Below are 9,308 nucleotides of genomic sequence, written 5' to 3' on the forward strand. Positions count from 1 at the left end.
GCTTGAGGATTGCCAGAAGGATCACTGATGATTTCCCTAAATAGGATTGATGGAACAAACACCCCATTCCTTCCCTTCATGAAAAGAAAATGTTGAGGTCCTGAAGTGGGACTTGGATTAGCCAGTGGAAGTTGGAACCATACCAAGGACAGGCCAAAGACCACTTCCAAGGCATGGATCCTTAGCTCCTCATGCAAGTAGGATTACCAGTGGAATTTCTCTGAATTTGACTCCAGAAAACAGTCACTGAACCCAAAGGAAAGGCCACCAAACACTTTTCCCATTCCTCCAATCCCTCCTTCCTTGGTAAAGTGCAAAATAGTTTTTCAGGTTTTGGCACACAAACAAATCACCCACCTCCCCTGGTAAACTAGGTTGCAAGTGACTTAGTCATGTAAATGCATAATGCCACACTCTTTATTCTGAAGAACATCTTCAGGTTGTTTGATGCTTTAATTTTTTAAAATTCTTTTTGTCAGTTGTGGGGCTTGAACTCTGGGCCTGAGTGTTAACATGTTCCTGAACTCCTCAGATCAACGGGAGCCTTCTACCACTTGAGCCACAGCAATACTTCCTCTTTTCTGATGGTTAAGTGGAGATAAGAGTCTCACAGACTTTCCTGCCAGGGTTTGCTTTGGACTGTGAATTTTTAAATTATATTTCTATATATTTCTGCTAATGTCAGGAGACTTGGGTCTCCTTCCTCTTTTATTTTCTCCTGTATCTTTTCTTGTTTTGGAACAAATGTCATGGACTGTCCACCCATTCAAAGCTAAGCTTATTTCATTAATTTAATAGAAAAGGAATCCAGATTGCCTGCATCTCAGGGCAGCTTGCATATAATGTTAATCTGATAATTCACATTAGTGAATTTTCAAAGTCATGTTGATAATTTTTTTGTAAACCATTCACTAAAGAGTTCCAAAAAAGTAAGAATATAAAATAATGTTCTGATTTCTAACAAGGTTTAAAAAAACTAATAATTCAACAAAACACATTGTATTCTTCCCAGATTCCATGGTGAAGAAGCCCTTAACACTAGCCCCCTCCTTTCAAACTTGTAGCTTTATTAAGTTTTATTAAGTTTTACTGTTCTAGCTTTAATTTTGGTACTAGCATCAGTAATCTTATAGTATTTGACAGTGAAATTCCATTTGTTAATAGCTCAATTCTTATTGACAATGGTAGATTCATGAGTTAACTATCACAAAGCATAAAATATTGAATAGCATTAATTATATGAAATTATTTCATAAATTAATATATCACATATATGCATCTTCATATAATTTTTGAAATGCAAAAGTCACATATCTGTGTTAGTATAAGAGACTAAGCAAAACCTATTGCATCATCTCCAATATTCTTTGTAAAATTTTCTTTTCTCATTAACTTTTACCTTAGGGCCTTCTTTTCTTAGCAGCCAATATATTGATGACTCTACATTTTAGTCACCTCAGTATAACCTCTTTCCTTTCCACATCTAGTTAGTCACTCATGTTAAATACCTGAGGAATAACTTGTTCCAATGTGCCTGCAAGAGGCCAGGAGGACCCAAATCTACTGGCTGTGCCCTCTCTGTCTTTCTTTTCTTAGGGAATGCAGTATCAGTGTCAGGGGTGTCAGGGATCAGGTGGTTGGAACCATAGTACTATGAATTATGTAGAACACAGTAGCAGAGACTAGGATACCAGGGAAAGAAGAATTGTGACTGTAATCGTTGAGTTACAATGGACGGGTGTAGGAAGCATGCCTGGAGTTCACTGCTCCTGCTGCTCTGAGCCCAGGGAAGCTGGGGAGGTTCCAGCTCTGGATCAGAACCAGGTGACAAGACCGGGTGTGGAATCTGGGGACCTGTGCAGTGGCCACCTCGTGCAGGCTGGGAACTTCCTTAGTGTGGCCTAAGCTTCTCCACAGAAAGTCACATTCACTCCTGAGCCTCTCCTGCCTTCAGGATTCCTGCTGTCCTCTTGCTTCCTGCCATGTCCAACTACAGGTGTCAACTTCTCCACACTGCTGAGAGGCCATCGCAGAGATGCTCACAGGGCTTCCCAAGCCCGGTTCACCATGCATGCAGGGCTCTGGGGTGCCATCCTCCAGGCAAAGTGTACCCCCATTTCAGCTTGGCCACCCCTGCCTAAGGGACCACAAACTGCATTCTTACACAGGAAGCCACGGGTACACAAGGCCATCCTGCAGTCTAAGGCATCCTTTCCCTCCTCCTGCTCAGGTGTGGGGCAGCTGTGGAGCCAACCACAACATCACATTTGATTATCTGAAAGGAAGAGGACAAAAGCTTCATTGTCCCAGATATAACTGCCCCTGGGGTTCTGTGTGTGTGTGTGTCTGTCTGTCTGTCTGTCTGCCTGTGTCTGTGTCTGTGTGGTGTGAGAGAGTCAGACACAGCTGAGGTTTGGGGTAAAACACTTCTTCCCTTCAGCATTGGTATCTAATGATTGTCCCCCCATCCCAATTCTGAGTCAACATTCTAAAGTTGTCCTTCTGTATACATTTATCCTTTGGTCTTCTTGATGTTTCAGATTCCTATGGTCTGCTTGTGAACTTCACCATTTTCTTGTTGAAGGTGGTGCCTTTTTAAAAAACTTATGAAGCCCTTTGATCACTTTAAAGGCTGTTTTACTGTGTTAGTGCATTTTACTTAGCCCAACTCTTGGGGCCTCGGCTGTGACTCTTAATTCTGAGATTAGCTTAGGGCTAATATGAGATACTATCCTTTCAATCTATCTTTCTAGTGAAAGATGTTCGACATCTTTATTGACATAATTGCCTGGTTGTAAAAAAAAACAGTGTTATAAATGTACAATCGGTTGATTTTAGTAAATTGTGCATCACTGTAGTGAAATTTATTTTATACTAAGGTGAATAGTTGGAATGGGAAAAAAATCACAAATTCTAAAAGGTAAAAATTGATCAAATAACAAAAAAAGAGCTGGGCGCTGGTGGCTCACGCCTGTAATCCTAGCTACTCAGGAGGCTGAGATCTGAGGATCGCGGTTCAAAGCCAGCCCGGGCAGGAGAGACAGTGAGACTCCTATCTCCAATTAACCACCAGAAAACCGGAAGTGGCGCTGTAGCTCAAGTGGTAGAGCGCTCGCCTTGAGCTGAAGAGCTGAGGGACAGCGCCCAGGCCTATAGTTCAAGCCCCACGACCGACCAAAAAAAAAAAAGACACTGATTAGGAATGAAGTACAAATGTAAATGTTTAATAAATAAATGAAATATTTGAAATTCTTATCCACAAAGGAAATATATATCAAAAAGTCACTGAGATTCCATCTTACACATCAGAATACTTATCACAACTCAAACTAACAAAAGCAAATGCCGGAGAGGTTGAAATATATCAGGAACTATATTTAGTTGTGTGGCATTATAAACTAGTGCAACCCATATGGAGCTCAGAATGGAAGTTTAGAAAATGCCAAAGGACATTTTAATGACCTTTACAACAACTTGGATACATATTGAAGGAATATAATTCAACATGAATATCCATGTTAATGGCAGGAATATTCATAGCAATCGAGCTCTACAGTCAACCTAGGTGCACCAGAAAGAGGGAATAAAGAAAATGTGATATTCATAGCTATAAACATACACTGGGATATAAGAGAAATGAATGCATCTACTATTTCATTTCAAAATATTTTTGGATATACACAATCCTAATTTCACTGGGTTTTATGGCTTTGAGTTTTTGCTTTCATGAGGAACCTCCATAATGATTTTCAGAGCAGTTACAAAGGTTAAAGATATCCTATAATATGTGGATGGTAGACTGAATTTTAAATATATCAGTGAACACATACAGGACAATCATATATAGTTCTAATTTGAAGCAATTTTTAAGAAGGCAACAATTGGGGGAAAGACAATGTTAGGAGCTTAATAACAAATTATCTTGAAAAGTTGAATAAAGAGATATAAAATGAGATTCATCAAAAGCTGTTGAATGATAGAAGATGGATGGAGGTTAGAAAAACAGATTCATCTGTATGATCAACTCGACTGAAGTATATGCATATTTGATGTACACTGATGAAACACATTCCAAATCATAAAATACCATTAAAATATTTATGAGAAGATAGAACAGGATCTGTCTTGAGTATATGTAATAGCAAGAATTCACTGGAGGATCAGAAATGTGAAGGAGAGAGAATATCGCCAAAATAGCTTATGTGAATCTGTGAAGATGCACAATGAATCTGTGTTTAGGAAAGGAGGAAAGTAGATGAAGAAAACATATGAGGTGTTGTCAAGATATATCTTACCATATACAGAGATGGAAAAATAGGAAAAATGTCCAACTAATTTAACAAAACATTTTGCTCAAATTTTAAAAATGAAACTATAAAAAATAATTCTTAATATCATCAAATAAATATGCCATGGAAGAAAATATACCATAGACAGATTTTCCCCAAAATTTGTTTTATTTGATAACAAATGGATTAAAATAAAATGTAATTATGTTTGAAGATGTTAACACTTTCAAATGTTATTGCTAGCACCAGCAAAGGAAAGTAACAGAGAAGTAGAGAGTAAGAACAATCTCTACTTTGGATGAAGATACTCAGTAGAAATTTGTGACAAAAGAATGTGCTCTCTTTTCCTCATCAATATAGAGGTAGTACACCTATCTTTTGACAGAACACTTGAGGTAAGAGCAATGAAGTTACTAATTTAGGTAGTAATTCATTACATTTATTCCCTAATTTTATGATGTGACTCCCAAATGATATGAGTGGTCCTAGGAGTTATTCTGAGCTCATTTTCATCCAGAGTTTCTAATTGCTTCACCAGCCAATATTTCTTCGGCTACTTTCATTTCTCCTTGTTTCTCAGGCCAACTTTTGTGGCCTTTTGGTTCATGAGAGAGCTGGAGAAATGTGAGGATGGCCTGGAGTCCGAGCTAACTACCACTATAGCTTAGAGGATCTGGTGAAGGACCTCCACCTGGGCCTCAGAATTAGAATTATTTCCAAATTAGAATTATTTCCGAAGGCAATGTTACCCACATTTTCAGTTTCCTATTTTGTCATGTAGCTTATTAATTTTGCATTTTGTACAAACTATAGCTTATTATATATTACTTGTACTACAAAAAATGGAGTACAAATTTAATCCTTGTTTTTGTTTTTATTCATTTGTATTTTTCATGAAGTTGTTGTGCAAAGAGGTTTCAATTCAACGAGTTTATTAGTGTAATGCATCTTGATTAGTATTAAATTGATCTACGCCATCTTTCCCAATCCTACCCATGCTCCAAGTTACCTGGTTCCATTTTTATCTATGTATCATTAATAGAATGATTGTATTTGCCATCCCTTCCTCTTTTCATTAATCTACCCCCTCTTAAACCTCTTCCCCAGCTGAACATAATTTCCCTTTCTGCTATTTATTTTCTTGAACTCCATTCTTGGTTAGTTATGCAGAGAACCACCATTACTTTAATATTCCCATGAGCAAACCAAGTACTGGGTTTTTAAATTTTATTTTGATTTCCACTTGTACATAGGAGTTGACATTCAATACGTAAGAACAGTGTACATGAGTACACTGGATCTTGATCAATGTCAACTCTTTCATAATTTTCCCCAGTGCTTTCACTACCACCTTTTCCTCAATTTCTTCATTTTGGTAGGATATGCATTAAGTTAGATCACTGCATTTCTCCCCACTTTATTGCTTCATATATCTATTTCTCCCTACCTTGATCCCAGTCCTACCTCTGAGTACTTGATTTCTGGTGTTTATTTTGTTAGAATGTGAGTTAGCTAGTCTAAGGACTTACATTATTTGAATTCTTCTGTAAACCAACCATATTTCAGTTCATATCTAGGTTTATACTTGGATTCCACCCTAAGGTGTGCATATTGTATTGATCCAGATCATGTCTACCTTCCTATATAACAGAAAACCTATCTCCCTGGGTTTGACTTTCTTCCCTTATTTCACTTAACATGATTTCCCCCAATTTCTTTTCTTTCTTTGCATTATCTTTCTTTCTAATGGATAAATAAAATTCCACTGTGCATGTACATACACATATATGCATATTTATATGCATATAGCTATCATATTTTCCTGATCTACCTGTCTGAGTGGCATAGTCCATGTCTAAATGTGATTTCTTGTACTATTATGCTTTTGCTTTCAATGTTTTGGGATATTACATAATACCATTTTCCTAATCTTGTGCATACAGTCTATTCTATAATAAAATCATTCTACTAATTTCCTAGTCTGGTCGTTTACATTTCTATCTATGTCAGCTCTTATAAATCACAGAAGTTCATAATTGTATATGATTCTGTTTTTAAGAGCAAGACTAAATGCTTGCTTGTATATAATTGACACTTGCAAATAATTTATTATATAACTATATATGCATACATATATAATTTACATATTAACACACATATATGTATATATGTATGCATATAGTATATATATAGTATCTGTGTGCTAGTACTAGGACTTAAAGTCAGAGCCTAGGTTCTTTTGCTTTTCTTTTTTTGCTGAAGGTTGGCAGTCTTTCATTTGAGCCACAGCTCTACCTTTAGCAGAAAAGGGGTGGTTAGGAAATTCTAACATTTCCAACTCAAAAACCTCATCTGACTGACGGCACTGTATGTAAGGTATATTAAATAGGTAGGTTTCCTTAGGTAACCAATGAAGAGAACACCATGCGCTATTCGGGCAGGAAAAGAAGTTTATTTACAGAACTGCTGCCCCTGAAATGCATGGTGGAGAAGCATGGCTGAAACGGAAAGGGAGCATGACCCCCTCTGGGCCAGAATTTATCTAGGTCAGGGTCAGGAATAGGTGTGGACACACTGGATCCAGATGTGATCTCATGGTCTGGGACCCTTCTAAGGTCAGATGGGAGGCATGTGACCAGAGGTGGCCCAGGGTGGGACCTACCAGGAGGGGAAGGTGACTGCTTCCAGGACTGACTGTTACGTAGGTAACAGATAATGGGCAGAAACTTAGCCAAGAAGGAGAGAGGTGTCCCTGTTCAGACCTTACACCTTGATTTTTTTCTTTGTGGGTGGATGGGAAGATCCTGTATCTCCCCTGTGTCTATAACCAGTCGCTTGTTAGAATCCCTGGTCTGCTTGTGGTGTTTGGTTTGGTTTTTTTTATTTTTTTTTAAATTTTATTTTATTTTATTTGAGAACATACTGTACAGAGGGGTTACAACTACATGGGCAGGATAATGCACACATTTCCTACCAAGCATTGCAGCCTCCTCCTTTGTTTACCCCTCATCTCCCTTCCCAGCCTCCCCCCTCCCGCACACCCAATCCTTCCCCCCCTCACCCCCCCCCGACACCGTAAAGCTCATTTTTGACACGACATTTTGTACTTCTCATTGTTGCAACAGGTCCACCTGAATCCTTAAACGACTTGTTTTTCCCCATCTCCCCCACAAGTTATACTGACATCAAATATAGTGAAAGCGGGGGTTACACTGTGGGGGGGGACATACAAAGCAACAAAGAAACAATCCTATAAATGCGTTAGAAACACATGCATGAAAGAAAGAAAACATTAAAATACATATTCAAGGGTTCGTTTTCCTAACATCACATTATCTGAACTTTTCCGCTTGACTCATACATATACTAGATATTGCAAATAAGGGAAACCATGGGACCTATGTTTCTTTGGGCCTGGATTACTTCACTTAATAGAATTTTTTCCAAGCCTTTCCATTTCCTAACAAATGGGGAAATATCATTCTTTCTGATTCCTCCAGAAATTCTTATTCAATGATCGAAATCAAGATCAAGAGTCCTAAGGGAAGAGTCCATACATGGAAGGGTAAAAAGTCACTAGCCCTCACCTGTGTTTGGTGACAAGAAGAACTCCATACCAATAGTCTACCTTAATACATGAGGGCAGGGCAGGGAAGGAATAATTTATTCAGGTGATCAAGTCAGTCACACTAATGGGTCTCTAGGGCTCCCCCTCCATGTGTCCCTCTGTCTGTCTGTCTCCGCGTATGTCCGTCTGTGTGTGTGTGTGTGTGTGTGTGTGTGTGTGTGTGTCCGTCCGTCCGTCCGTCTGTTTGTTGATTTAGGGGAATCTAGTTGGACTTGTGGATCTCTCGTTCCCTCTCCAGCTCTTTCCCTGTGTGTCTTTCTGTTGGTCTCTGGGTCTCTGTCTCTGTCTGTGTGTCTGTCTCTCTTTGTCTCTGTCTGTCTGTCTCTCCTCTCTGTCTCTCTGTCCTCTCCCCTCCGCCCCCCCCCCTTGCTTTTCGTTGTGGACTCCAGGAAGAAATGTATTTCAGTCCCAGCGGGGCTCTGCTTACTCTGCTTGCCAGCCTGGAACCCACCCGCCAGCGGCAACTTCTTCCTTGGTGTCCCCGAAGGAAGGAGGGAGCAGGAACCGGTGTCTTATCTCCAATGAATCGCACACCCCACTCGCTCGTCCGCTTGCCCGTCCGCCGGCCCTGTCAACCCACAGAGAACATGAAAGCCCACATGAGCTCATGGACACTCGGTCTGTAAACAAGATGGATGCCGCTGCTGCCATTTAGGCCCGAGTTTTTAGGGAAGCTCTCTACCACCCAGACAAATTCCCAGCCCACTTCATTGAGAATGTCTCAAGGAGGATGGCTGAAGGATGGGTAGCTAATTTTACTCAATCTCTCTTTCTTCTTCTGTTGCAAGCCCCTAGACTGGCAAAACAAATGGGGGAGGGCTGGGAAGGTGAAGAGCACAGAGAGAGAGAGAGACAGCACCCAGCCCCAGAGTTCAAGCCTCACACCCAACACACACACACAAAAACATGAAAATAGCTGGGTGCTGGTGGCTCGCGCCTGTAATCCTAGCTGCTCCGGAAGCTGAGATCTGAGGATCTGGGTTCAAAGCCAGCCTGGGCACGAAAGACCATGAGACTCTTATCTCCAATAAGCCACTCAGAAAACCGGAAGTTGTACTGTGGCTCAAGTAGTAGAGCCCTAGGCTTGAGCTGAAGAGTTGGGGGACAGTGTCCAGGGCCAGCCAGGGTTCAAGCCCCACGTCCCGGGAAAAACCAAAACAAAAAACAAAACAAAAAGAAAACCAAAAAAAAAAAATCATGAAAATAATAAGGGAATGTGTGTGTGTGTGTGTGTGTGTGCGCGCGCGTGCGTGCGTGTGTATCACAGTATATATGTATGTGTATAAATATATGTGTGCATGTATATATACACATATGTGTATAAATATATGTGTGCATGTATATATACACATGTGTATAAATAAACGAATAGATGTGTGTTTATACATATA

Source organism: Dipodomys spectabilis, unplaced genomic scaffold (assembly GCF_019054845.1).
Source record: "Dipodomys spectabilis isolate Male_0828 unplaced genomic scaffold, ASM1905484v1 ptg000290l, whole genome shotgun sequence".
NCBI lineage: Eukaryota > Metazoa > Chordata > Mammalia > Rodentia > Heteromyidae > Dipodomys > Dipodomys spectabilis.